Source organism: Cavia porcellus, unplaced genomic scaffold (genome assembly GCF_034190915.1).
Source record: "Cavia porcellus strain 051 isolate PalLab524CR breed Dunkin Hartley unplaced genomic scaffold, mCavPor4.1 scaffold_6, whole genome shotgun sequence".
Taxonomy (NCBI): domain Eukaryota; kingdom Metazoa; phylum Chordata; class Mammalia; order Rodentia; family Caviidae; genus Cavia; species Cavia porcellus.
This window is the reverse complement of record NW_026947489.1, coordinates 26,726,420-26,753,461: the sequence shown is the minus strand read 5'-3', so window position 1 is coordinate 26,753,461 and position 27,042 is coordinate 26,726,420. Positions and strand designations below refer to the sequence as shown.

The following is a 27,042-nucleotide window of genomic DNA, read 5'->3' as shown; positions in this document are numbered from 1 at the left end:
AATAGAACTTCACCAGGTATGGTGGTGCATGCCCATAATTCCAGCACTTGAGGGGCTGAGGCAGAACTGCTGTGAGTTGGAGACCAGCTATTACACAGTAGGTCAGTGCAAAGCTAGCCTGGACTGCAAAGCTAGACCGTGGTTCATCAAACAAGCGAAAAACCAAAACCAAACAAACAAGCACAATTTCAATTGTCAATATTTATGATATTTTAAATTATGGTTTACTAGTAGTTTTACTGTGTCTTTTCTACTTCTCTTTACTTTTATAACTTACAGGAAGAATTTTAAATATTTGACACATTTATGTATCATAAGTTTCACATTTATTACTAAGGTTGGATTATAGAGTCATTACTGGGTATTTTTACAGTCCACTCTACTGTGCAAAAAAAGACGTACTGGTATTAAGAAAATATAAAGTGGGTTTCTTATTATATTAAGTACTTCTCAGATAGTTCCACAGCACTGGGTCCAGTTGAGGTTTTGTAACTGAAGAATGACATGAGAACTAGAAGATTAAGATAATAATAAGTAAAAGACTAAAAAAATTGGCCATAGGAAAAGAAAATGTTTCAGGAAACTGATTTTTAACCATGGGAAAAACCGGCTGATTTTCAATAAATTTTATATGTGAGATACTGACTAGTCATTATACCTCTTCACTAAAGACTGAGCAGAGAAAAAACTAATTTTAACTACAACATGATAGATCTAGGCTAGTGGTGGCGAACCTATGGCAGGTGAGTTACTGTTTTTAAGACAAAAAAAGTTGATGTAGAGTTCTTTTTTCCTAAACTAATCCTTCAGTATCAGGTTTAGTTGCAGTGTTGGTATTTTGTGATTAATAAAAACTTTTGGGTTGCAGTTTGGCACTTGCTCTCTAAAAGGGTCACCATCACTGATCTAGCCTAATTTAAGAGAAAACTTACAGTACAAGAGGAATTATATATCAGAATAGATGTCAAAGAGAATTGAGTGATTTACTTTCTGGAAGTCCTAAAATGTAGAATTAGTTCTGATCCATTTGGAATGGCTTAAGCTTTGAAAACAAGCAAAGGAAGATGGACTCGATGACTTGCCAAGGTCTCTGGCAAAGTTAAGATGCTATGGTTTTTACCACTGTGGAACTTTATCTCACCAAGCTGCCAGTTATTTCTGAGTACTGCACGTCCTTAAATGGTATTTTCTCCTAGAACCTCTTGAATCAATGGGCATTAGAATGGGACTGAGGAAAGCAAAGCCGCAGAGCCTCCTGTTTTCAGTGATGTTATTGGTGGAGGCTGCAGCGGCTTCGAGGTATGCAGGCCCTGTAGCGTGAGGATCTCCATACAAACGAGCCCAGTGGGCCTGGCATAGGTCCTTGCTGCTGCTGCTGCAGTCTGTGCACTCAGAAGGCCTGCTTGGGTTTTCAACAAAGATAATCATGATAAAAACAGATTGCCAGGCCAGGCTTATTAACACCCACTCAGGACAAGGCTTTAACAGGGAGGGCAAATACAGACCATGTGAGCTCTGTTACTAACAACTCTTGAATTATAAAGCACATTATTTTTACTTCCCCAAAGAAATCTGAATTTCTACTTTATTAAGCATCATCAAGAGCCAGGCATGGTGCTGTAACACCAGCACCTGGGAGCCTGAGGCAGGAGGACTGCACATTCAAGGTCAGCATAGGTCACACAGTGAGTGTAAGGCCAGCCTGGACTATATTGTGACTATCTCAAAAAACTAAAACAAAACAATTTGATATTTTTAAACAGGAGACTAATCTGTTCTCTACTTTCCCCTTCTCTCACCTCCAATTATGTATTAACTCTGCTAAACTTTCAACGCGTGCCAGTATTCTTTAGAGATGACTCAATAAAGATATCTCTAGTACAACGCAGTATTTTAAGCATCACATCTGTCCTAAACCTTCACTGCCCCTAGTTCAAGATGCAGAATGAGACACACAGGAGCTCCTACATACACTATATCATTTGAGGACAATGTATCTTCTATTTTTAAAATACTGACATATAATGTGTATATATAACATTTATGTTCAGTTACTAATTTGGACTTAATATATACGGATTCAGAGATAGAGTACACATATTCTCCCTTAATGAATCTCTTGGCAGAATTGTAATTTTTTCCTTTAGTTTTGTTACTGTTTTTGTTTTGTTTTAATTTTATTTGGAGTTTTAGACTTGAGAGTTACCCCTACATCAGAAATGTCCACTTTTGATTGGACATTGCTAAGGGGGTTGAATTATCCATTTGAAAGAAAGACTGTGAATTCTTAAAAGAAAAAAAAAAAAAAACCCTACAGCTTAGGTTAGCTCAGAGATACAGTATTTTTGCCTATTTGTTAACATTAATAAACACATCAACAAACACTTAGAATTTAAAAAGTTGCTTTAACTTTCTCTATACTCTACGTATACAACTTCTACAGGCTTCTTCATTTATGATCAACCAAATCATTATTTCACATTACAAAAGAAGATTCTACAAAGAGGATGGGAGAACAAGGTTGTGTAAAATAAAATAACTACTGTGAAATGAAATAAAACAATTAACTATTATAATGTGATCTTCCTATAAATCAAATCTAACTAAAATAATGCAACACAACAATTTTTGGAAACAAAATTTCTCCTTTGAGAGTATTTTTGCAACTAAATTTTTAGTCTCATTTCAATTAAAGTACTCATATGTGGTTAGCAGTTGGTAGCTAATACTGATCTAGAACTAAGGTTCCCAAACCTAGCTGTCCAATGGACTCACCAAGGAAGTCTAAAAAATAATGTCTTTACACATTTGAGACAATTGCATTTGAATGGGAATTTATATTTTAATTACCTTAAATGATCCTTTTGTTGTGCAGCTGAATTTGGTTTGTTAGTCTTTTATTGAGAAATTTCAAATCCATATTCACCAGGGATATTGATATCAGGATAATGCTGGCTTTGTAAAATGAGTTTCAAAGTTATTTCCTCTTCTTTATTTTTTGGGAATAGTTGAAGAAGGATAAGTATTCTTTAAATGTTTTATAGAATTCAGCAGTGAGGGCACTAGTCCTTTTCATTAACAATTCAATCTCCTTTCTCTGGTTCTGTGGGTTGTTTCTTCACGGTTAGTGGTTTCTTTTGCTACGCAAAAGCTTTTTAATTTGATATCATCCCAGTTGATTCTTTGTGATATTTCCTGTGTGACTGGAGATTTTTTTTTCATAAAGTCTTTGCCTATTCTTATGTCTCCAAGACTTTTACCTACTGTATCTTTGACAGGTATACCTGTTTCAATATTTAGATCTTTGATCTATCTCAATTTTGGATTAGTGCATGTTGAAAGATATGGGTCTAAATTAGAGTTAGGGGTCTAAGTTTAATCTTTGGCATGTGGAAAGCCAGTTTTTCCCAAACCATTTATTAAAAATTCCTTTTCTTCCAGTGAAAGATAAGTTAGCTGAGTATGTTTGGAGTTGTGTCTGCATCTTCTACTCTGCTCCTTTGAACCTTGGGTCTGTTTTCTGTTTGCTTTTTGCCAGTACTGTGCTTTTTTTTTTTTTTTTTTTTTGGTCTTTTTCCTTTTTATCGGTACCAGGGATTGAACTCACGACTGCCTGCTTGCAAGACAGGCGCTTATGCCACTGAGCTAAATCCCCAGCCAGTACTGTGCTTTCTTAATAGTACAGTTTCGATTCATGGGTTGTGATGTCCTCTGCCTTGCCTTGATGTCCAGAATTGCCAATGCTATTCTAGGTCTCTTCTGGTTCCAAATGAATTTCAGGATTGTTTTTTCTAATTCTGTGAGATATGCTATTGGTATTCTGATCAGGACTGCATTAAATCTATACAACAGTTTTGAAGTGGGGCTGGGGATTTAGCTCAGCGGCATAAGCGCCTGCCTTGCAAGCAGGCAGTCGTGAGTTCGATCCCTGGTACCTATAAAAAGGAAAAAGGCAAAAAAACAAAAACAAAACAGTTTTGAAGTATGGCCATTTTTATTATACTGATTCTTTCTACTCAAGAACAAGGGATATCTGTTTTGCAATATCTTCTTTCGTCTCCTTTTTTGGAGTACTGTAGTTTTCAATGTAAATGTCTTCTACTTCCTTTGTTAAAAGGAACAAAATTTTTTACTTTTCTAGATGCTGTAAAAGGTTTGTTTCCCTAATTTTTCTCTCTGTGAGTTATTTGCATACAGGAATGCTATCAACTTTTTTTTTTTTTTTAGTCTTTTTCCTTTTATTGGTACCGGGGATCAAACTCATGACTGCCTGCTTGCAAGGCAGGCGCTTATGCCACTGAGCTAAATCCCCAGCCCCTAGGAATGCTATCAACTTTTGAGTGCTGACTTTGCATCCTATTACACTACTAAATTTGGTTATTAAATTTAGAAGTATTTTGGAGGAGTTTTTTGGGGCCCTCTATCTGGAGTATCATGTCATCCACAAATAATGATAATTTAACTTCATCTTTTCCTATCCATATTTATTTTTTCTTCTTGTCTAATTGCTCTGGCTAATGTTTCTAGAACTATATTAAGAATGGTGATAGTGGGTATACATATCTTAATCCTGGTTTTAACATGACAGTTTTCAGTTTTTGTCCATTTAGTGTGATGTTGGCTGTTGGTTTGCCACAGATAGCTTTAATCAGAGATAAAGACCTTCTATTCCAATTTTTTGTAGCACTTTTAATCATGAATGAGTGTCAGTCTTTGTCAAGTGCTTTTTCTGTGTCTACTGAGATGATCATGCCTTTGGACTTTGCTTCTCTTAATGTGATGTATTACATTTATTGACTTGGGTATGATGAACCATCCCTGCATCACTGGGATGCATGCTATTTGGTCGTGGTGTATAATCTTCTTGATGACTTGCTGCATTCTGTTTGCCAGTGTCTTACTGAGGATTTTTGCCTTTGTGTACATTAAGGAGACTCTACTATAGTTCTCTTTTGATTGGCTTCTTCTTTGGTTTTGGTATCCACGTAATGCTTGCTTGCAGTAATGACTGAGAGTTTTCCTTTCAATTTTGTGAGTTTTATGAATTAATGGGATCAAATACTCTCTAAATTCCTTTTATAATTCAGCAGTGAATCCATCAAGACCTGGGCTTTTCTTTGTTTGTAAATTTTAAATTATTTCTACTTCATTGACTGATATTGGATTATTTAAAATTTTGTACCTTCTTTATTCAGCTTTGGTAATTCATATGTATCTAAGAATCTGCCCATTTCTTCTGTGTTTTCCATCTTAGAGTACAAGTTCTCAAAATAGGTGTTGATGATCTTTTGGATTTCTGCAGGACCTGTTCTGAGTTTACCCTTTTCATTGCTAACTGCGTGGGTTTTCTTTCCTTTTTTGATAAAGTTGACTAAGGGTTTCTCTGTTCTGTTCAGTCTTTCAAAGAACCAACTCTCTATGATTCATTGATTCTTTGTATTGTTTTCTTAATCTTGACTCCATTAAGTTCTGCCCTGGTTTTCATAATTTCCTCTCTCTTAAGAGCTTTGGGGTGACTTGCTCTTCTCTTCTAGCAGCCTGAGGTTCAACATTAATTTGTTTGAGCTCACTCTGTTTTCCTGATATGGGAATTTACTGCTATACATTTAATCATAGAAATTGTATAATTTCTTCTTTAATTTCCTCTGTGACCCACTGGCTGTTCAGGAGGGTGTTAATTTCCATGTGTTTGTGTAGTTTTTGTGGTTTCTTCTCACTGAATTCCATTTTCATTGCAGCATGATCTAATAATATACATGGGATAATTTTAATTCCTTTGCATTTACTTAAGCATGTTCTATGAGCTACTATGCATTATATTTTGGAGAAAAATTTGTGTGCAGCTAAGAACAATGTGTATTCTGATGTGGTAAGGTGGAACATTCCGTAGCCATCCACTAAGTCCATTTGTTCAAGGGCTTGGTTCAGTTCTGGTATTTCTTTGTTCATTTTTTTTGTCTAGTTATCTATTGGTGATACTGGGGATTGAGGTACTCCACTAAAGTTGTACCAGAGCTTCTCCGAGTTTTCATATCTATTACTGTTTATTTTATATAGTTGAGTACCCTGGCATTTGGGACATATATTTGTGATTGTTAGCTCTTTCTCTTGGATTATTCCCTTAACAAAGATTTAGTGACCTTCTTTGTCTCTCTTGATCAATCTTGGCTTGAAATCCACTTAGATTGCAAATAGCTACTTCTGCTTTTTTCACAGTTTGTGTTACATGTATCATTTCCCATCTTTTAACTTTCAGCTTTTCTTTTTGCATTAAATGTTTCTTATATGCAGTATATTGTTGGATTTTGCTTCTTGATACATTCTTTCAATGTTTCTTTTGATAGTGAATTGAGGCTATTTATAGTAATGGTTATGGGGGCTGGGGATTTAGCTCAGCGGCATAAGCACCTGCCTTGCAAGCAGGCAGTCATGAGTTCGATCCCTGGTACCGATAAAAAGACCCCCCCCCCCAAAAAAAAACACTAGACCAGAGTAATGGTTATAACTGAAATGCACTGATTTACCTTGTCAAATTATTTATTTTCCTGTTGTTGGTTCCTTTTCTTTCCCCTCTGTCTAAATGCTTGCCTGATGGATTCATTCTGCTGAGGTTCATGCAGTTGTAATTCTCGTTATCTCTTACTAGAATACTCTTCAGAACATTATGGAATGCCGGTTTGGTGTTCAAGAATTTCTCTATGTGGTCTTTGTCATGAAAGTATCTTTTTTCTCCATCCATTTTGAAAGACAATTTTGTGAAATATATGAATCTGCTTTGGAGGTTCTTCACTCAGGGATACTTTCAAGTTCTCACTGACATATTTGTGACATATTTGTGTAAATAAGTCTGCTGTGATTCTCATGGGTTTTTCTTCATAGGTAAGTTTTTCTTTTCTGTATCAGTTTGTAGTATTCTGTTCTTCTGTTGAATTTCTGGAATGTTGACTACTATCTGCCTTGTAGTTTTTTTTTTTTTTTCCTACTCATGGTAATTGGAGTCACTTATCTATACCTGAAATTCTTTTTCCATTTTTGGGAAGTTTTCTGCTTTCCTTCTGTGAAGATGTTTTTTATGTCCTTTGTGTTATTGTCTGATTTATTGATTCTGATTAATCACATGCTGGTATTCTTTGCATCATCTAGCAGCTGTTAGGTTGATTTTTTTTTTTTTTTTTTTTTTTTTTTTTTTTTTTTTTTTAATGCACCAGTGCTATTTTTAAGAAGTCTTTCATTTGGTGATCACTAACTGCAACCCTGCCTTCTAGAGATGATATTCTATCTTAATGCCAATTGATTCTCCTGCATAGAGCTTCAATAGAATTTTTTTGTTGTTGTTCTTTTTCAGGTAAGGTATTGCTATGCAGTTCAGGTTGGTCTTGAACTCATTTTGTAGCCCAGGCTGGCCTCAAACTCACAGCAATTCTGCCTCAGCTTTCCGAGTGCTGGGATTACAGGCATAATCAACCATACCCAGTCTTAAATAAAATTTTAATCTTGGGCTGGGGATTTAGCTCAGCAGCATAAGCACCTACCTTGCAAGTGTGCAGTCATGAGTTTGATTCCTGGTACCAAAAAATTTTTTTAATCTTGTGGATATCTGTTTGAATCTGTTTTATGGAATCCAGTTCTTTCCTGTGTTGGACATTTATGGTTTCCATTACTTTCCTAAATAGCTCTAGTTTTCTTTATATGTGTCTACTCTAGATTCACTAACCATGTCTTTCCTTGTGGTTATTTCTTTAGTTATTTGGGCAATTATTTCCTTTTTTAAACATAGAGACTCATTTATTCTCTGTGTTACTTCTATTGCTAACATTTTGGAAAATTCAGCTGGGTGGTTTTGATTTTTTTTATACCTCAAGGTCCCTTGGATCTTGGGCAAGCTGAAATTCTAGGGTTATATCTTGCTTTCATGTTTTCTAATCTTCTGGGTTTTTAAAAAAAATAATTTGTTTTTTGTGTTGATGGTTGTGAGTTGCTTGTGATAAGTAGTTTTATTACTAGTATTGCAAAATCTTTTTTTTTTTTTTTTTTTTTTTTTTTTTGAGACAGGGTCTTCCTCTATAGTTCAGGCTGAACATGAATTCACTTTGTAGCCCAGGCAGGCCTCAGACTCACAGTGATCCTCCTGCCGCAGCCTCCTGAGTGCTGAGATTACAAGCATGCACCACTGCACCCAACCTGCAACGTGTTTTTGAAACAACTACTTCTCAGAAACATCTTCTAGTCAGAGCAGGCTTTTTTTTTTTTTTTAAGAGGTAAAACAAAACAGAACAAAGCAGATCAGATCAAAACAATGTAAGTGACACAGGATTACAAAGCGAGACAACAGGAGATTAACAGTAGCTACCATAATGTCTCATTTTCTTCAAAATAGTTGTCCATATCTTCACCCACAATGACTGCAAACAAAACAAAATAGTATAAAACTGATCAAAACAGAAGAATGAAAGCATTGCAGGCCTTCAAAGCCAAACAATAGGAAAATCAACAATGGTTATTGTAACTCTCTTATTCCCTTCAAAATAGCATAGCAGGCTTTTGAATCTGTCCCAAGATCCTGTATCTTCAATTTATTAGGGATAAGAAGTTGCTGCTTGTTTGGCTTAGCACCCAGCTCTTTGATACTAGACTACAGTATTGTTTATGCCCTCCAGATAATGTCAGTCTTGGGATAGAAGAAGAATTGATCACAACTATGTCACATTAGTTAAAGTAGTAAAATCAGTAGTAACAATAGCACCAAGCATGGTCTAGAAAATGACAAACTGTGATAACGGTTAACAATCCACCTTTAACCATGGATGCAAGATATAAATCTGAATCTAAAATCAGAAATTCTAAAACAAATCAGAAAATTATATAAAGTAAATATCTACTCAGTAGAGTGATTTTACCCTCAGGGTAGAAAATTTAAAAGGCATAAGAGGAAAACATAGAGAATAAAAGAGGAGGAGGATAACGACAGAGGTGGTGGTGGAGGTAGGGGAGATCAGAAGCAAGCTGAAGCACAAAGATTATCCAAGCTTCACGAAGCGGGTGAAAAACACAGAAAGGAAAGAAAGAAGGTAGAAACAAAACCAAGAGCAAAACAAAACAAAAAAACTAAAAACTGTTCATACTCATGAAAAAGCAAAAACAAGAAGTGAGGGGCCAAAGCAAGGAAAACAAAGACAGAAGAGACAGACAAACAGACAGTTTTCTGTGATTTAAAGCCTGTGGTTTTCTTCTGAGGTCCACAGTTTTGTTAAATGACCCAATTTACGTTATGTGTCTGGTGTCACTGGTAGACAAGAGTTGTATAGCCTATAACACTATGGATGTCTCTGGCACCCCTGATTTCAGCTTCCGGTGCATGTACCCCGTCACTGTGGGATTTCAATTGGGAGCTCTGAGATGAAGCTGACTCATGGGTTCTCCAAGTCCTGGGTTCATTCAGCCCCACTTAAAATAGCAACCGGCCAAGTGCCTAGACCAAGGGACACAGCTTGGACTAGAGTGACTTGCCCGCTGTTGTCGTGAACAGCATCCACTGCTCTGTTCCACGGGTGTGTTTATCTCTGGAGGCTCTTGGAGTACTTGCCTCTGCTGTGAGGCTGTTTTGACTCTGCTCTCTCACATCATGAGCTGGGGATAAATTGCAGTTTTCCACTTTCTTCTTTTGAGTTGTGGTCTGTCTCTTCATTTTCTCTTTGGGCTCCAATGTTTAGATCCTTCTTTGGTCCCAGGAATTCACTTCCCTCCTTTTCTTCTCCGAGTTAACTTCTAGTGTCCGGATTCTGACTCTTGGCGAGGTTAATTGTTTGCTACTTATGATTTCACCATCTTTCTAGAAGTCCAAACAAGGAAATGTGTGGATGTTTATCTAATCTTTTATGTCCATTAGTGTTTGTTTTAACAAGTTAGATGCATCATAGCTTGGTGCATATATGTTTATAACTGTTGTCTCTTCCTGTTTGAATAATTCTGTAAAAATGTAATATCCTTCTCTTTCAATCAGCTTTGGCATAAAATCTACTTTGAGGATAGAATAGCTAACCCTGCTTGTTTGGGGTTCTCATTGCACAAAATATTATTTTTTTATCCTTTTTTTTTTTTTTTGGTCTATGAATTTATGAGGTTTTCTTTTTTCTTGTGCATAGCGCATCATTAGATTTTGTTTCTTGATTTATTCTGCTAATTGATGGCTTTTGATTGGCAAATTAAGTCTTTACAATAATAGTCACAATTGAAAGGTATCAACTTATTTCTGTCACTGTGTTCTTCAATTATTGCTGTTTTGCTTTGTTTCTCTGCTACTTAACTGCCAGCCCCAGCTGATGCCTTCATCCTGTTGGCCCTTTGGTCATTGTTAGTATTTGTCTTTTTTTAGGATGTCCTAGGTAATTTTTTTGAGTGTTGATTTGGTGATCACAAGTTTCTTTAGGTTCTGTTTATCATGGCAATATCTATTTCTCTATCAATTTTGAAAGAATTCTGCAGGCTATATCAAACTGGATTGGAAGTTCTTTTCTTTTAGGACTGGAAAAGGAGAGAAAAGAGAGCTTCATTCCAAGCTCTCCTTGCCTTTGAGGTTTGCACTGAGAAGTCTGTTGTAATTCTAAAGGGTTTTCTTTTATAGGTGATTGTTTTTCACTACCAGTTTTCAAGATCCTGTTCTTGTGCTGGCTTTCTGATATTTTAATTATTATATGGCAAGGTAGAGTCATCTCTTCTATTGGGTCTCTGAGACACCAGTGTCAGTTCAGGAAGTGGGGCTTCTCTCCCACGGGACCTGTGAGGCTCCAGTGTAAGCTTTTCTGTATTTTCTTGAAATGAATTTCTTTAAATTGATTATTTTTAATTTTTCATCTTAAGTTCATACATCTCCTTTTCCTTAGAGTTGTCTACTGGTGCTTCATTTTGTTCCTTTGAGTCTATAATTTTTCTCTGGTTATTTTTGATCCTTATAACCGTGCATTTGAGTCTGTTCATTGGAAATAGGAAATTTCTTCACTTTTAACTTTATTTTCTTTCCCTCAGTACTGGATATTGAAACTATGGTTTTAGCACTGGGCTATACCTCCAGTCCTTTTAAATTTTTGAGATATGGTCTTGATAAACTGCCATGCATAGTCTACAATGTGCAACTTTGCTGTGCCTGCTTCCCAAAATGGGAATACAAGCATATGCCAAAATCCAACACCTTTTCCAGTTATTGCAGACTGGCTTTTTGTTTAGGAGACAACCCACAGAAAGACTGCAGGCAGATTGTCTGGTGTGGTCCATAGCTGGGTACGCTGCTGGAGTTACTGGGCAAGGTGGTTCAGTGGCTGGGTCAGTGGGTGGGCAAGAATTATATCTGGATTCATAGGGGCGGGCCTAAAACAGGTGTCTTCAAGGGCTGGCGGGAAGCATAAATCCATGCAGCTGACACAGTACTGAGCTTGATCCTAAGCTTGAGTCTACAGAGGTTATTCAGGTGCTAGAATGGGCTTGATATCTCAGTCTACTGGGATGGAACTGGAAGCCAGAGCCTAGTGTATATGTGTGTGGGGGGTGTGAAGCCTGGCTTCTCAGTTCACAGGAACTGGCCTTGAAACTGGGTCTGCAGAGGTGGCGCAGCAGGCTTAGTTTATAAGGAGACTACTAGTGTTTTTTTCTTAATCTCCCAGGTAACCTATTAGTGTATATCCTGAGTTTGAGAGCAATTATTTCATAATTTTGCTACTTACTTTATTTCAGAATTTTGCTATGGTAAAAATATGGAATCTCAGGCTCTGTACTGAACTCATTGATATCAGACCCATTTTTTAACAAGTCCCACTAGATGATTTATTTCCACATTAAAGTTTGGTAAACACTATTCTTGAACATTAGCAACCCTGGTTACTCATTAAAATCAGATGAAGAGTTATGTTCTGACCTGTGCTGTTTTGTTGTTATGGCCTCTTTTATCTCAATTTCCTTTTTTTATTATTTATTTTTTATTTTTATCTTTTTAATTAAGGGAAAAATAAATTAAAAATAGCAGGATATATTATAGTAACCCACTTTGATTTCCTATTAACTTGACTTGAAACCCTGTATTGTTCTCACCTTGTTTTGACTGATTTTACTCTATTCTATTTTGCTTGATAACACTAAGTTTGAGAGTATAGGCAACAACTTTGAAGACAATAAGATTCCCTATGATGCCCATTCTGGTTTGACTATTCTTTTGAAGTCCTGTAATGTCTCCAATGTTTTGGTTTTATTGGTTTTGTTCAATTTTATTATAACTGATGATATAGGCAATTCTTTTTAAGATAGCAAGAGGCATTATGGTAACCAGTGTTGATCACCTTGTATTCTGTTTTTACATTACGGACTATGTCCATCCTTTTGATATGACTGAGACTGTTTTGTTATGTCACATTTGGTTTTATTCTCTTCAAAAAAAAAGTAATAAGAACTGTGGGAGTAATAAAACCCAAAATGTGTAGTTACCATTGTAAAAGAGAGGAAAAGAAAGTGCTCTAAAGGATATAACTGCATGTATATTTAAGTGTGTAAGACAGATAACCATATTACTGAGTTTTTGTTGAATCATTAAACAGAACTGATTGTAGTCTCACTGTTTGAATGTCCATTTTATATGCTTTAGTTTTGTAACTTGAACAACTGTTTCTAAGATGACAATATTGTTTCCAAATAACTAGTGATTTCCCACTGTTTATTTTTTTTTTTAATTCTGTATTACTTGTACCCTTTTTCTTTTTTTTTCTTTTTCTCCTTAAATAAAATTTAAAAACTCAGATGAAGATCTTTTAAAAATGGTACATGCATGAATATTTCTTTAAGGCTTTCTTTAGTAATTTCAATGTGGGGGCAATATGAAAACCACTGAACTAGAATGTACAGATGTAAGAAGTGTTTTATATTTTCTGGACACGATGAGTAGAAAGAAAAAGAAGGCAGCTGATTTCCAGTTTCAAGGGGAGAGACACAGAGGCCCTTACCAGAAGACTGCAGCTGTGATGTGAGAGAAAGCGACTCCTGGGATGACCAAGGCCTGCAGGGTAACTCAAGTTCTCCTGGTTCTCCTCACACCTTAACTGCTATGTTTTACAGGTCTTTAACTCTCTCAAACCATCCAGCCTTCCTTTTTGTCATTTTTTGGCCCACTCTTCTTCCCAATCACACCTCAAAATTCTACTATGGAGATTTGTCAAGAAAACCAGTTTCTGGTTCTAGGGAAGTAAAATGGATCAAGCTCAAAAGAAATCTCCTAGTCTGCAGTACAGCTGTAAAGGAAATATTGCTACCAACATAATCTCTTCTGGTTTATCACACTCCCTTCAGGGTGCCTGCTGGCAATGACCTAGGAAGCTGGAACTGTTGATAGAACCTGGTCTTTTTCCATATAAGAAACTGTCTCCTTAACTATCGTCTCCTGTCCCCTGAGATTTCTTGATGTAGTTTTCCTGTCAGAGTGAGTGACTTTTCCTGCTGGGCTTAGCTACTATTGTTGTCTTACACTGTTGAAGTCTAACACTAACAGTTTCCTTCCTATAATCTGGAAGATGCTTACCAGGAATGGAAGCCTCTGGCCAGCCACTGTTAGTTACTAGAGCCAAAAGAGTACCCCCTTGTTTTATGTTTAGAGCTTATGCTCTACTGCCTGCAGTGTGAAGGGCACAGGGTTTTGCATATTTGGGTTTATTTTGTGTGAGCTAGAGACTCTAGCAGTTAGAATGACATAACTCTTTTCCCAAGGAGTTTCGTTGCTGCAAATGGCAAGAAAATATTCCTTCCATCTCTACTATTTATATAACAACTAGATAATACTATATAGCACATGAAATAGGGTTAGAGTCAGTCCATACAATTTCTATTGTTTCCAAATAACCAAAACAACAACCACAACCAAAATAAAAGGTACATTCCTAAAGACGAGACATTGAGAACCCTCTGCTTCCTATAGGTTTTTAAAATTATTTAATTTTCTCTGTCTTTTGTGTGAAAGGTTTCCTACATAACACTGGAGAAACTGTTGGGCTATGTGATCAGGAAAACTGTGTTTCTTCAACTGGTTAATGTAGAACTATCTACCCCAATTCCTCTTGCTCACTGGTGGTAAATGATTGTAAGCTATATTTCCTTCCCTACAAAAGAAGTTCTATTGTCAAGATTAAATAAAATAATGGATATATAAATGCCTTTGGATTGCAAAGTGCTCTATAGGATATAGATATACTTATTATTAGTTAGGAAGAGATTGATGTTTCCTAGAAGATGCCTACAGAAATAATTTCCAGGGCACAGTGAAGGTACCAATGGACACATGCAATTCTCTGGTGGGGAATCTCTGTGCAGGTGAACAAAATGGTTCTATTTCTAGTTTCCTGTCAAAGGTAAGCACAAACATTACACATTACCTTCAAATAAGCAGACTGAACAGAGGCAATGCATATGTGATCCAGCACTCCTGGAGAAGGGGAATCTATCATGCTAACTGGTAAAGTCTCCAGCTCACTCCAATTAAGTTCAAACATGTGAACTCCAGTGCCCTTCACATGGGCAGTCAGTAAAGCATGAGCACTAAAAAGAAATCTAAGGGTGCTCTTTTAATTCTAACAATGGCTGACCTGAGGTTTCTATTTCACGCAGCCCAGCTGTTTTTCAAAGGAAACTGATGACATGAGCTTATGAGATACAGCTAATTTCACACCAAGAAGATTGGCCATGATTTGAATAGAAAATGGTTGGACTCCCAAGGTTCTGCCCTGCTGTGAGATAGGCAGCCTCTTTCTACTGAGCTGCTATCTGTCCTGTGAGATGACTTCACTTTCTAAAACAGTCTCTGCAAACAACCTGCTGACAAAACAGGTATAATAACTTATGGAAAAATTAATGAATCATCAAATGCTGGAGATAAGTAACAAACATTAAGATAATTCCATCCTTTGACTGTTCTTCACATTTCTTTTAAATAAATCCCACGCTCTTCACTGGAATTGTTGGAAAGTTGACTAACAGTAAAGTGAAGAACATCATTGAGAGAGATGTAAACTAGCTTAACCCTGGATTGATTCAGGGCTTAGTCTTCGGTTCTAGTTTTCTTAAAACTCATGCCCTTGTGATCCTGCCAATTCTCATAGCATTAAATAACATTTTAAAAACGGAGACCCCAGATTTGATTTCTTCAGCCTAACCCCTTATCCTAAACTGAATGTCACTGAAGGTAGTAGTTATTTTTTTGGACTATCTCAGGAATGGAGACAAGAAAATATACTTGAGAATGTATTTATATAGCAATTTATATCCATGTGTATTACAAACCATGAGTTCACAATGATATCTCTAATTCTTATCCAACAAAGAGTTTGTTTCTGTCTTCCCCCTTTCTAAATTCGTCACTCCCTCTTTTAAAAATGAAAGACCTGGCTCCTATTATCCTCACTAGTATGCTCAGTCCTAGAATATACACAGTGTAGTTTCAGAATCTCAAAGTTACATGACAGTAGAAAACAGAACTCCTGATCTTTCCTTCCAAATGGGCTCCACCAAGGCCTCTTCCTTTTCAATTGAAACAACTCTTATCTTATTTCTTAGGCCCCAAACCTTGGAATCCTTGAATTGTCCCCTTCCTTTTCTCTCTGCCCCACCCTCTTCTTTCCTTTCTCCACATCTCATCTGTCAAGAAATCCTATTTACGCCTAAATTCCTTCTAAACAGCAGAGTCTCTGAAAATGTCCTTTCACTAACAGAGACTGGATCACTTTTTGTTGCTGGAACTTAAAAACAAATTTCTTGTTTTCTCAATGAGGAAAACAAAGGTTAAAAGAGTTAAAAAAAAAAAAGATAGCTATGAAAGTTCCTTTGATAATATCAGAAAAATTGGAAAAGAACTGACATGTAACACACAGAGCAAAGAGCTAGATAAAGAATAGCCAATAAAGGGTGGGGTTCAGGGCCAGGGATATAGCTCAGTAGCACAGTGCCTGCCTGGCAAACATGAGGTCCTGAGTTCAATTCCTGCTACCAAAACCAAAACAAGAATAGGGTTTAGAGCTCATCTAAATACTTACTATGTGACCTCATCCAAATTATTTATCCTGTCTGTGCTTCAGTTTTCTTATCTATAAAATGTGAGTTGTAATTCACTGACTGCATAGGCCTATTGTGCGGGCTAAATGAACAGCACAGGTAAAGCACTTAGAGCCACAGTGCCTGGCACATAATAGGTGCTCAACAAATGCTAGCCATTACAGCACTTTTATAATTATCATAACAGATTTTCCCGTTTCCATTTGAGAACAGTATCACTTAAAGCAGAATGAAGAAAGCCAATAAATTTAACTGATAAATTTTTATTTGACAGCTAAAAATTCAAGTTAGTCAAAAATATGCCTATTTGGGCTGGGTGTGGTAGTGCACACCTGTAATCCCAGTACTCAAGTGGCTGAGGCATGAAGATAAAGCAAATTTGAGGCCAGCCTGGGTTACAAAGTGAGTTTAAACCCAGCCTGAATTTCCTAGTGAAATCCTGTCTCAAAAAGACAAAAAAAGACAAACAATAAAACCTAAAAAATCTATTATTTAAAGAAAATTTAAATATGCTTGTTAAACTTTTAACATGTTAAAAAAAAAGAAATCCTCAAAAAGATTCTGAAATTTTTACCATACAATTTTTGCATCATGTCAATCTGAAAGAATCATTTGTATCTATAAGAAAAGGCTGAGAAGACTGTGGCTGAAGACAGATTCTGTCTCTGAGACGGGCTGCATCTGTTCCGCTGAGGGACTATACGCCACGGATGGCCTGACTATAAACTGCCAGAAATACTCAGGAGGGCAAGTTGCCTTCTGTCTCCACTCAGCAAAAGACTGAAGTCATTACAGGATACAGTGAGTTGTTCGGAAACAATCAGGGACCAGAAGATCTAGAAGGTCACGGTAACGATTAACCTTAGAGATGAGGCCCTGCAACTGCCTCTTGCCTAAATCAGACTCCCAAAGCCAGATCCCTGACAAAAGAATGGACTAAGACACAGAAATAAAAAGAAAGGAAGTCCACCAAACATGAATGTAATGGGGATCCTTACTGTTATTTTTTTAAAGATAAGTCCTTATCCATTTACCTTTTAAGTAGGGCAAGTTCATATTTCTTTTCTTTCTTTCTTTTTTTTTGGTCATGGGAATCGAACCCACAACCTTGTGCTTGCAAGGCAGGCACTTATGCTGCTAAGCTAACTCCTCTGCAAGTGCACATTTCATTATTCAATGTAACAATACTTCAGTGGGTATCTTTATGTGTTAGCATAGTGGGGATATTACGGTAAATAGGATGATAGTCACTGATCTCTAGTAGCAGAGATAAAACATGGACCCTAATAACTAATGCAAATGAAAAAGAAAGGCAAATACATATGTGTTTAAAAGAGACCATTTGGCTAGTGGTAGTGAGTCTGCTGGTTGTGTGTGGTAGGTTAAAGAAGGAAGGGTCGGGCTTCGAGTGCTCACCTTAGGAGGCTTCTTTTTATTTTCCTCTTTTCCTTTTTTCCTAACATTTTGCATCTTTAAAAACTAGTAGAGCTGAAGATTAGAAGTGTTCTCTGGAGACAACAAGCAGGTAGCAGTGATATTTTTGGTAATGAAAATTGAGAGAGCCAAGAGATATTTGGTACATAAATCCACACGTGTAGGAAACTACTGACCCTTCTGGGGATCAGCAGGAAGGATGAGCCAAAGTTCATTTGGGGCACACTGATGTCATTCAAGAATAGTGTCCCCAGGGGAGAAATGGAAAGGAGTTTGACAGAACCTAGGATGTGTTGTTCAGGACAAATGAGTTGTGAAGCTCCCTGACAGGCTGTTGGAAATGTGGGACTGAATCCCTTGGGGAGAGCACTGGATTGTCAAAGCAGTAGTTTTGAGAGTATTCTGCATATTAATGATAGCTAACACCAGGGAAAAGGATGACATTGCAAATGAGAGATTAAAGGAGAAAGGAGGGTCAAGGGCAGAACCTTAGTAAATTTTTGCACTTAGGAAAAAACAAACAAACAAAAAACCAGCGTCAGACAGTAGCAAAGAAGGCATAGTCAGAGCAATAATCCGAAAATCAGCAAAACACAACCAGATCAGGAAAGAGGCTCAAAAGGGAACAGGATGTCACAATGGGAAATGTTACACAGAGGCCAAAGAATACGGACTTGAGGAAATGCCAGTGGGACCTTGAGAGATTCACGAGATTTCTGGTAGGAGCAGAAATCAGGTTTCAAGTACATGAATTAAAGAGAGGACAAATGGGTTAATCAACTCATATTTGTGGACTTCTGTGTTTCTTGCTTGCCTCTTGTTTTTCCTTCCTGGAGTCACCATCTGGCCACTTTCATCACCCTGTACAAGTTTATAAAGATGCTTCATTTTAAAGAGCCAATGGATACTGACAAGTGTTGATAAAAGTAATGAGTAAGTCCCCCTAACAAACTCCAGGCTCTAAAATTGTTATTGCTTGTCTAGATTTTGCTCCCCAGGTAAAAATGTACAATACAGTGAAATGTAGTGATTTATGTTTATGGGCTGTGAAGTTAGACAGATCCCCTCTGCCTCTATTATTCACTAGTTATTTCTATGAGTGTCAAACTGCAAAGTTACCATTTCACAGAGATGATATTAAAATGCTTTTGACATGACACTGATAGGGAGGAAGACAGAGAAAGTATTTTTTTTTTTTTTTTTTTTGTATTTTTCCTTTTTTATCGGTACCAGGGATCGAACTCATGACTGCCTGCTTGCAAGGCAGGCGCTTATGCCACTGAGCTAAATCCCCAGCCCCTTAGAGAAAGTATTCTAAGGTGTGTGAAGCTAAAGTACAGAGAAGCCTGTGCAAGTACTTAGGTCATTTATGACACCAGTTTACTTTTTTCTTTTCTTTTTCTTTTGAGAAAGGGTTACACTACGTAGATCAGGCTGGCCTTGAACTCACCGTAGCGCAGACTGGCCTTGAACTCATGGTGATCCTCCTGTCTCAGCCTCTCAGATGATAGAATTACAGGTGTGTACCACCATGCCTAGTGAAGCAAGCTTGTTTTTAAAGAAATTTTATTTTTATTAGCTCGGTACGCTTGTGGTACATAATGATTACACTGAAGCCAGTTTACTGAAAGTGGAAGGAGGCAATGAAGAATAATAACTGGCTATGTAGTCCGGAGTCCCCTGTAAGTCTTTGATATGGCAGCAACTTTCAGTGGTGGGTGGAGCCTGACTGCTTTTCGGAAAGCCCACACAAGATTCTCAAGAGGTATGAGCATCAGGGTCCAATGGGTAAGAACTACAAAAGGAAGTGAGAGGCTCAGTCCTTCAAGGTTGAGAACAGGAGAGCTGGAAGGTAAACCAGCTTCACAGGGTGGAGCAGGGAGGTTGCCTGAAGTCTGATGTTCACACAAGATTCCAAAAGTTAAAATAAGTTACTGATTGCCAGTCAGGACTGAAAGCAAAAAGACTCTTTCCAGACTGCATGTCTCCCTAATGAACTACTGGCCCTGGGTCTTTTTTTTTTTGTACCAGGACTTGAACTCAGGACCTTGCACTTGCCAAGCAGGTGCTGTGCCACTGAGCTATGTCCCTGGCCCTAGGCCTGGATCTTCAGCCTCTGGATAATGTCTAGCATCACAGGAGGCTGAAGCAGAAGCAGAGTGGGCAGGGATCAGTAACACATCAAGAATGTACATGTGCACCACAGAAAAAATAGCATTTCCAAACTCTTCCTAGGTATCACAGAGACTTTAAATCTTCCTAAACACTGCAGATGACAGCACCTTGTTGACACCTGTAGCCTTTGCAAAACTACACACACTAATTAGATTTAGTGAGAAACCTTCTTAGAACTCATTGTATTTAGTCATTTCATGTCTGTAGAAGAACATGGCATTAAATAATAAAGTTCCCCTACCAAATTACGATTAACCATTCTATTCATAGATGAAAGAGAAACACATTCTGGTATTCCTGTTTCAAAACTGATGGCTAACTTCCCAAACATGTGCACTAAACAGACAGTATATTAAAGAGTGTGGAGGATAGGGAATCATGAGATATGCCTACTAATGTTATTTGCTGACCTGAATTAAATAACATATGTACTTGCAGAGTTTACAAGTATAATCTAGGGTTTAGATAATAATCTTTTAGGTTTAATTAAAACACGATTGGCTACTGGTAAACTACTATATTCTTAAAAAGTTCATTCCCCAGCTGGACTTGTGGCTCAATAGTAGAACTACTGAGGCCTTTGTATGAATGAGGCCGTACAGTTCAATCCCCAGCCCGGGGGGTGGGGGGGGGATTTGCTATTTTGAAGTTTGCTTATTTAATTTTCAAACTTTCTTAAGTAGCTGGTCAAGAATGTCATTATTAGGGCCCGCTTGTAGTTCAATGGTAAAGTATTTGCCTAGTATGCCCAAGGCCCTGAATTTGATCCCCTTGGAAAACAATTAATCAATAATGTCATTACTCTCAATACCTAAGTTATGAAAAAGTACTTTCTCAAATTTCATTGAGAACCGAGGCACATGGAAATGCACGAGTACTTTTTTCATACAGTTAATGCTAGGTTTAAGGTTGAGCCATGGACTCGATCCATGATAGCAATTTGTATCCCTACTGCCCAATATTATACTTTGCATGTGCTGCTTTTTAAGACTGCTGAATAAATGATGTAATCAATCAACAAATATAGTACAGACTCATGCTGTTTTGAAAGTAAGCAAAATTATCATATATAAAAATGCTTTTTTAAAAAAATGTCTTCTGAGTTCTAGCTTGGTTACCAGGAATAACCTGTTCTATGGTTTATCATTTAACTTTAGTGACTGAATGAGAATTTGTCTCTCAGCTCTGAAAATAATCTCAAGTAAAGTATCAGCTACTTGGCATTTTCTTACTTTGACTGGGGAGGCCCTATTAAGAAGTTAGCAGGGGACAAAGTAAGTGCTGAGAAGGAAGAGTGATCCAAGAGTTTGGGGATACGTTCGTTTGACAACTCCAGCTAATCCAGTCCATTCATGTTCAACATCAGCCTGACGGACAGATACTGCAATGGGAAGAGGACAAGGTAGCAACTATAAAATGGGGAAAAAGCAGGGCCAAGAGTGCAGAAAGGAGTCTTCCTATGGAAGTTATCTAAAATGCTGTTCCTTTAGATGTAAAACATGATAGCAGAGGGCAAGGACCCTCCCCACTTACTAGCTTCCCAATAAAATAGTGATACTAAGAATGCCATAAGGGTTGTTAGCAGGATCAAACAATTTAACAGTTGCTGGGATGGCCAAAGGGATATGTAAGTGTTAACAAAACAAACAGAGCAGACACATGGTATGCACATAATGATATGTTTAACCTTGAAAACTGTAAGTGTTGGGCCTGGGGATTTAGCTCAGCGGCATAAGTACCTGTCTTGCAAGCAGGCAGTTATGAGTTCGATCCCCGGTACCAATAAAAAGGGGGGAAAAAAAACAACAACAACAAAAAAACTAGGTTGTCCTAAAGACCATGGAGCAAGAGAAAAAATACGGGTATAGTTTATTAAATATAGAAAGCATAATATTACTGTTAAGCATGCCCAAATCATTATTTTTCCGTAAAAAAGAAAAACATTATATCTAATACTTGTGTGAATAGAAAGTTTCAAATGATACTATGAGAAACAGTGTCTTACAGAAAATATTTTAAGAATGTATTTCTTCTGATCATAAAGAGCAATATAAAATACATCTGATTTTGACAGCACTGCCCTAAGAAAATTGGTTCCATTAAAGAATATACAGTATCTCATTTCACTAAGTGAAATAAGGTCATTCTTTTTAATTTCAGAAATGGCTTTGCCCAGACAAATGACAAATGTCATTTGGACCTTCTGTGTATAAACTGCAATGATTTTTCAGACATAAACTTCAGGGTTGAACTGCCAAATCCGTACGCTTTCTCTCAAGCTTTGTGCCAGCACAAAGAGTTGCGAAGGGCAGATGTTTGTTAAATGGGCAAAGTGCTATTCTATTGAAGGACTATGCATTTATGATGGTTTGCCTCTGCCCAGTATTCAAGGATCAGGGCAGCTGTCATTTCCTCCTTTATTGCTGGATTATTCTTTTAAGTAAATGAAAGACTGATTTATATGCATTAGCCTATTGTCTTGCTACAGTACAGAGTAAAGTTCAGAATATGATATTTAAAGAACAAGGGGGCTGGTGGTGCGGTTCAGTGCTAGTACTTAGCCCTTGATATTCAATCCCTAAAACGTCCCCTGCCCCCAAAGAGAATAACCAGATCTAGGGAGTGCCTATATGTGCAGAAGGCCCTGTTTATAGCGTCTCTAAAAGAAAAAGACAAACACCTTGGTTTCCACTAGTTCATAGGACCCAAATAAGCATTATTCTCTTTCCCTTAAAAAGCAAGTTGCTTATCAGCTATGCTGATGGGTTAGAGTTATCTTATTCTCTACAGAGCAATGTAACTAAACAGCAACATCTGCAAACTCAGAGAGGTGAGAAAATGTGTTTGGTATGGCCTGGAAGCAGAAAACCACTAGAAACTACTCCAGAGTGTTTAGACCAATAAAACCAAGCAGCAGAAATTTGTTATATTACTCTTTTTTTTTTTTTTTTTTTGTGGTACTGGGGATTGAACCCAAGGCCTCACACATGCTACACAAGCACTCCACCACTGAACTACATCCTCAGCCCTTGCTGAAGTATTTTACCAATGAGCCACCAGAATATGTACAAGGTAGATAATACATTTATACATGCAAAGTAATGTATTTCTTTATTATAACCTGAAACAGGGCATAAAAATACAACATGATAGTATTGAACACTACTCAGGCTCTGGAGACTGAAAACATAGGTTTAAATCTGGTTTAGTTACTTTATAACTGGACAATCAAGGATAATAGGAATGATGCCTGCTGTGCTATATAGAATTTTTGAGACAACCAAATGAGTTCATATACTGAAGATATTTTGTAAATTTCCGGGGTTTTTTGTAGGGGGGTAGTGGAGGAAGGTAATAATAGAGACTGAACACAGATTCTTCTATTTAATTACATTCACAGCCTTTTAAAAGTTAAAAAAGAAAAAAAAATTAAGACAGTTTCTTGAGTAAGTTGCTAAATTGCCCAGGCTGGGCTTGAACTTGTGATATTCTTATTTTAGTCACCCAGAGTGCATCACCACGATATCTCACTAAGGCCTTTCAGATTTTACTTTTAAAACTTATTACTATGATTTTTTTTTAAAAGAGATGGGCCTTTCTACGTTGCCAATCAGGATCTGAACTCTTGGGGTCAAGCAATTCTCTTGTCTTAGCCTCTCAGGTAGCTAAGACACCTCTCAGGATACATCACTACTCCTGGCTTCAGATTCTGTCTTTTATTATCTTGATCACACTTGACTTATTTAGCACATTAATTGGTGTGATTTTTTTTTTTTTTTTTTTTTTTTGGTACCGGGGATCGATCGCACAACCTCTTGTTTGCCAGGCAGGTGCTTATACCGCTGAGCTAAATCCCCAGCCTAACTGGTATGATTCTTAAATAGAGTATACTAATAATTCAACTGTGCACCTGTAGTACAGGTTTTCGGAAGGTCATTGATTTAATAGCAGAAAACCTTAGGGAAGCTAACCATAGATTTCAAACCCTGCTGTAATCTTCCTGTCTAGAAAAGGCTAAAGATTTATCCATTTTTGTGTATAAATACGGAAAGAGCAGTGAGAAAGTGGAACCCTATACATCTATATTAGCATTTAAATCAATATTTTATTTGAGAATGTTTTAGGCAGCGGGATTATTTAAGTTAATGTTATCTACTTGAAGTATTTGAACAAAGTACAGGCTGGCATCAAAGTATTTAATATGGCTTAGATCAAGGGATTATACTCTGAAGCTTAATGGAAATAAACTTCAAAAGGCACTTTTAACAAAAGTTAATATAAATGATATAAAAATATAAAATGCCATTTTTGTCTCAAAGGAATGGTTATACAGTAAACATGAGCCTGTTCCATGTCTCAGAGGGATTTGGATATTAAGTAGGGGTTAACTCTTTTAATAAAGCGTGGAGCTACTCTTAATGACTTTCTGCATAAAGTGATGAAGAACAATTTGATTAAGTCTGGGCATGTGGGTAATTAACTCACAGTATGGAAATCTGATAGGGGTCCTGTGTATGGAACCTTGAAAAAAATACTACTTTAGGGCATATGCATTCAAAGTGTCCAGTCACTAACATCTCAAACTATTTGCTGGTTTCATGTCAAATTCATAGGCGTAAGTGAGTGGCTGAACTCTTAAGAATTCTAGTCTGACTTAAAGCGTAAGGCAGAGGGTGTAGAGTGGGAAGGGACAATCAACAAAACATTAAGTTATGCCCTGATCTGTAGTCTTTACTAATTTTCTTTGGTATAAATATTCTTACTGTGACCAATTTTTAGGCTATCAACATGAAATTACTGAAGTGGAGAGTAGGGGGGGTGTCTAGGTTACTTTTTACTCGTCGCTGAGACGAAATACCTGAAGCCCAAGTTGAGAAAGGAAAGGTTTATTTCTTACAGTTTTTGGAGGTTTCAGTTCACTCAGTTGGCTCCAAGGCAGGCGGGCATGGGTGGGCCACAGTTCATGGCGGCTGCAAACAGCAAGCGAGAACCAGCAAAGAGCAAGACACACCTTCTTCCTGCCATTACATCACATCCTGGCTCCACCCCTATGTGGGTGTAGCACTAGCACCATCAATCCAAGCACTAGACAATGAACCAATCACAAATGTACAATGCAAACTCATGAGGCTTGGGGGCCACAGACATAAACCATGACAAGGGGAAAGGCACTGTGATGGTTGATATATTGTATCAACTTGAGAACTTTAGAAGTTTAACTGAAAGACTCAGCAGGGAACCAGGATCCTTACTGTGTAAATATCTTCATCCTGTGTAAGGGGAGCACAGAGATTTTGTGAGTGCTATGCCTGGCTTGGAGCAGGGGTTGGGGAGTAGGAGGGGGTGGCCTGTATGTAACATAAAGAAGAAGAAGGTTGTTCCCAGTTCTGCTCCGGCTGCTGCCTTAAAGTGTTGCCCCAGTGCCATGCCACTCTGCCTTGGAGCCAGCTGATTACGGACTGAAACCTCCACAAATAGTGAGCTTAATAAATTTCTCCTTTCTTCATTTTGGGTTTTGGGTGTTTTGTCCCAGCAATAAGAAAAAAATAATCAAGACAGGCACAGTCATATACAATTACATATTTCTACCATTCAGATATAATAGATGTAAATAACCTTAAGTATAATCATAAAATGATTAGTTTTGAATGTTTAATTGTTTTAATATAAATTGAATAGGCAATATAAATTAATTCAAGGTAATATAATTTAATTTTAAATAATTTCTGTGTTTTAAAACCAGTTCATAACACGTAACTCATGGAATGGGAAAAATATTTGCAAAGCACATATCTGATAATATAGTAATATCTAGAATATACGAAGAATGCTTACAACTCAACAATAATACATCTAATTTAAACAAATGGGTAAAGGACTTAAATATATTTCTCTTAAGAAGTTATAAAAAAGGCTAGTAAACACACGAAAAGATGATCAACATCACCAATCATTCAGTAAAAGCAAATGAAAACCACAATGAGATAACATCTCACACCAAACAGGAAGGATATTATCTAAATTAGAAAGAAAACAACAAATGCTGGGGAGGATGTGGAGAAACCAGAACTTTCAGATATTGCTGTGGGAATGTAAGATGGTACAGCTGCTATCAAATATAGTCTGGTGTTTCTCAAAAATTAAAGATCCAAGAGGCAGTGCTGGAGAGGAAAGCAAGCAGCAAGCAGTGGAGCTGTAAGAAATGATAAGGAAGAACCAAAGAAACTTGGTGAGTTTAAAAAGGATACAGCCCAAAAAGCTGACAGAACATACAAATTGACCAGTGTGGATATGAGAGAAATAAAGACTGGAGAGCTGACCAAAATTTTAAAATATGAATGATAAACTCACCAAAGATACAGGCCCCAAGGAAAGGTGCCAGACAGAAACAGGAGGGACAAAGAAACAAGGACTGAAACAGATCATTTGCCCTCAGTCCATAGCCGCATTATTCACAATAATCTAAAGGTGGAGACAAGCCAAATGCCCAATGATGAATGAATGGATAAACAAATGTGTTATGTACACACCATGCAGTATTATCGGTTTTAAAGGACATGAAATTCTGATACATGCTACAAGATAGAGGAACACTGAAAACATTTATTAAGTGAAATATTTCAGATACAAAAGGACAAATATTGTATGATTCCATTAACATGTGATACACAAACTACTTAAATTCTTTTTTTTTCTTTTTGGTACTGGAGATTGGTCTTACAACCTTGCTCTTGCTAGCAGGCACTTACACCACTGAGCTCAATCCCCAGTCTTAAATTCTTACAGATAGAAAGCAGACTAGTGGTTACCAGGGGCTGTGTGGAAAGTATAATAGTTATTATTTTAATGGATACAGAGTTTCAGTTTAAAATGATGAAAAAGTTTTCAATATGGATGGTAATGTGGCCCCACAATAAGGTAAATGTTTTTAAGGCCACTAAAATACATACTTACCAATGGTTAAAATGGTGAACTTTATATTTATAACAAAAATTTTCAAAAGATGGGTAATAATAAATAGCCTCATATTCAGATAGCTTTGAAAGACAAAAAAGTTCACAATATTACTGAAAACTTAATCATATTTTGTAAATCAAGATAGACTCGTTCCAGAATGTCTACTTCCCTTCTAATGGAACGAGAGGAAGAGAAACAATGCCAGGGTCACAGGTGAAATGAAAGAGCCATCTTGACTCTAGAACTTTCCACTACAAACAGGTAGCTATCAGATTAGTGCAGTGATGGTGAGCCTTTTGGAGACCGAGAGCCAAACTGCAAACCAAAACCCACTTATCACAAAGTGCCAACATCACATTTAAACCTGAACACTGAAGTTTTAGTTTAGAAAAAATAACTCACGCA

General features: G+C 37.2%; 1 protein-coding gene across 10 annotated transcripts in view; it reads right to left on the bottom strand.

The window, feature by feature from the left end:
• The window catches only part of Frmd5 (FERM domain containing 5), a 332,781-nt gene that overhangs the window by 114,738 nt on the left and 191,001 nt on the right, over positions 1-27,042 (bottom strand). The gene's annotated exons all lie outside the window — the stretch shown is intronic.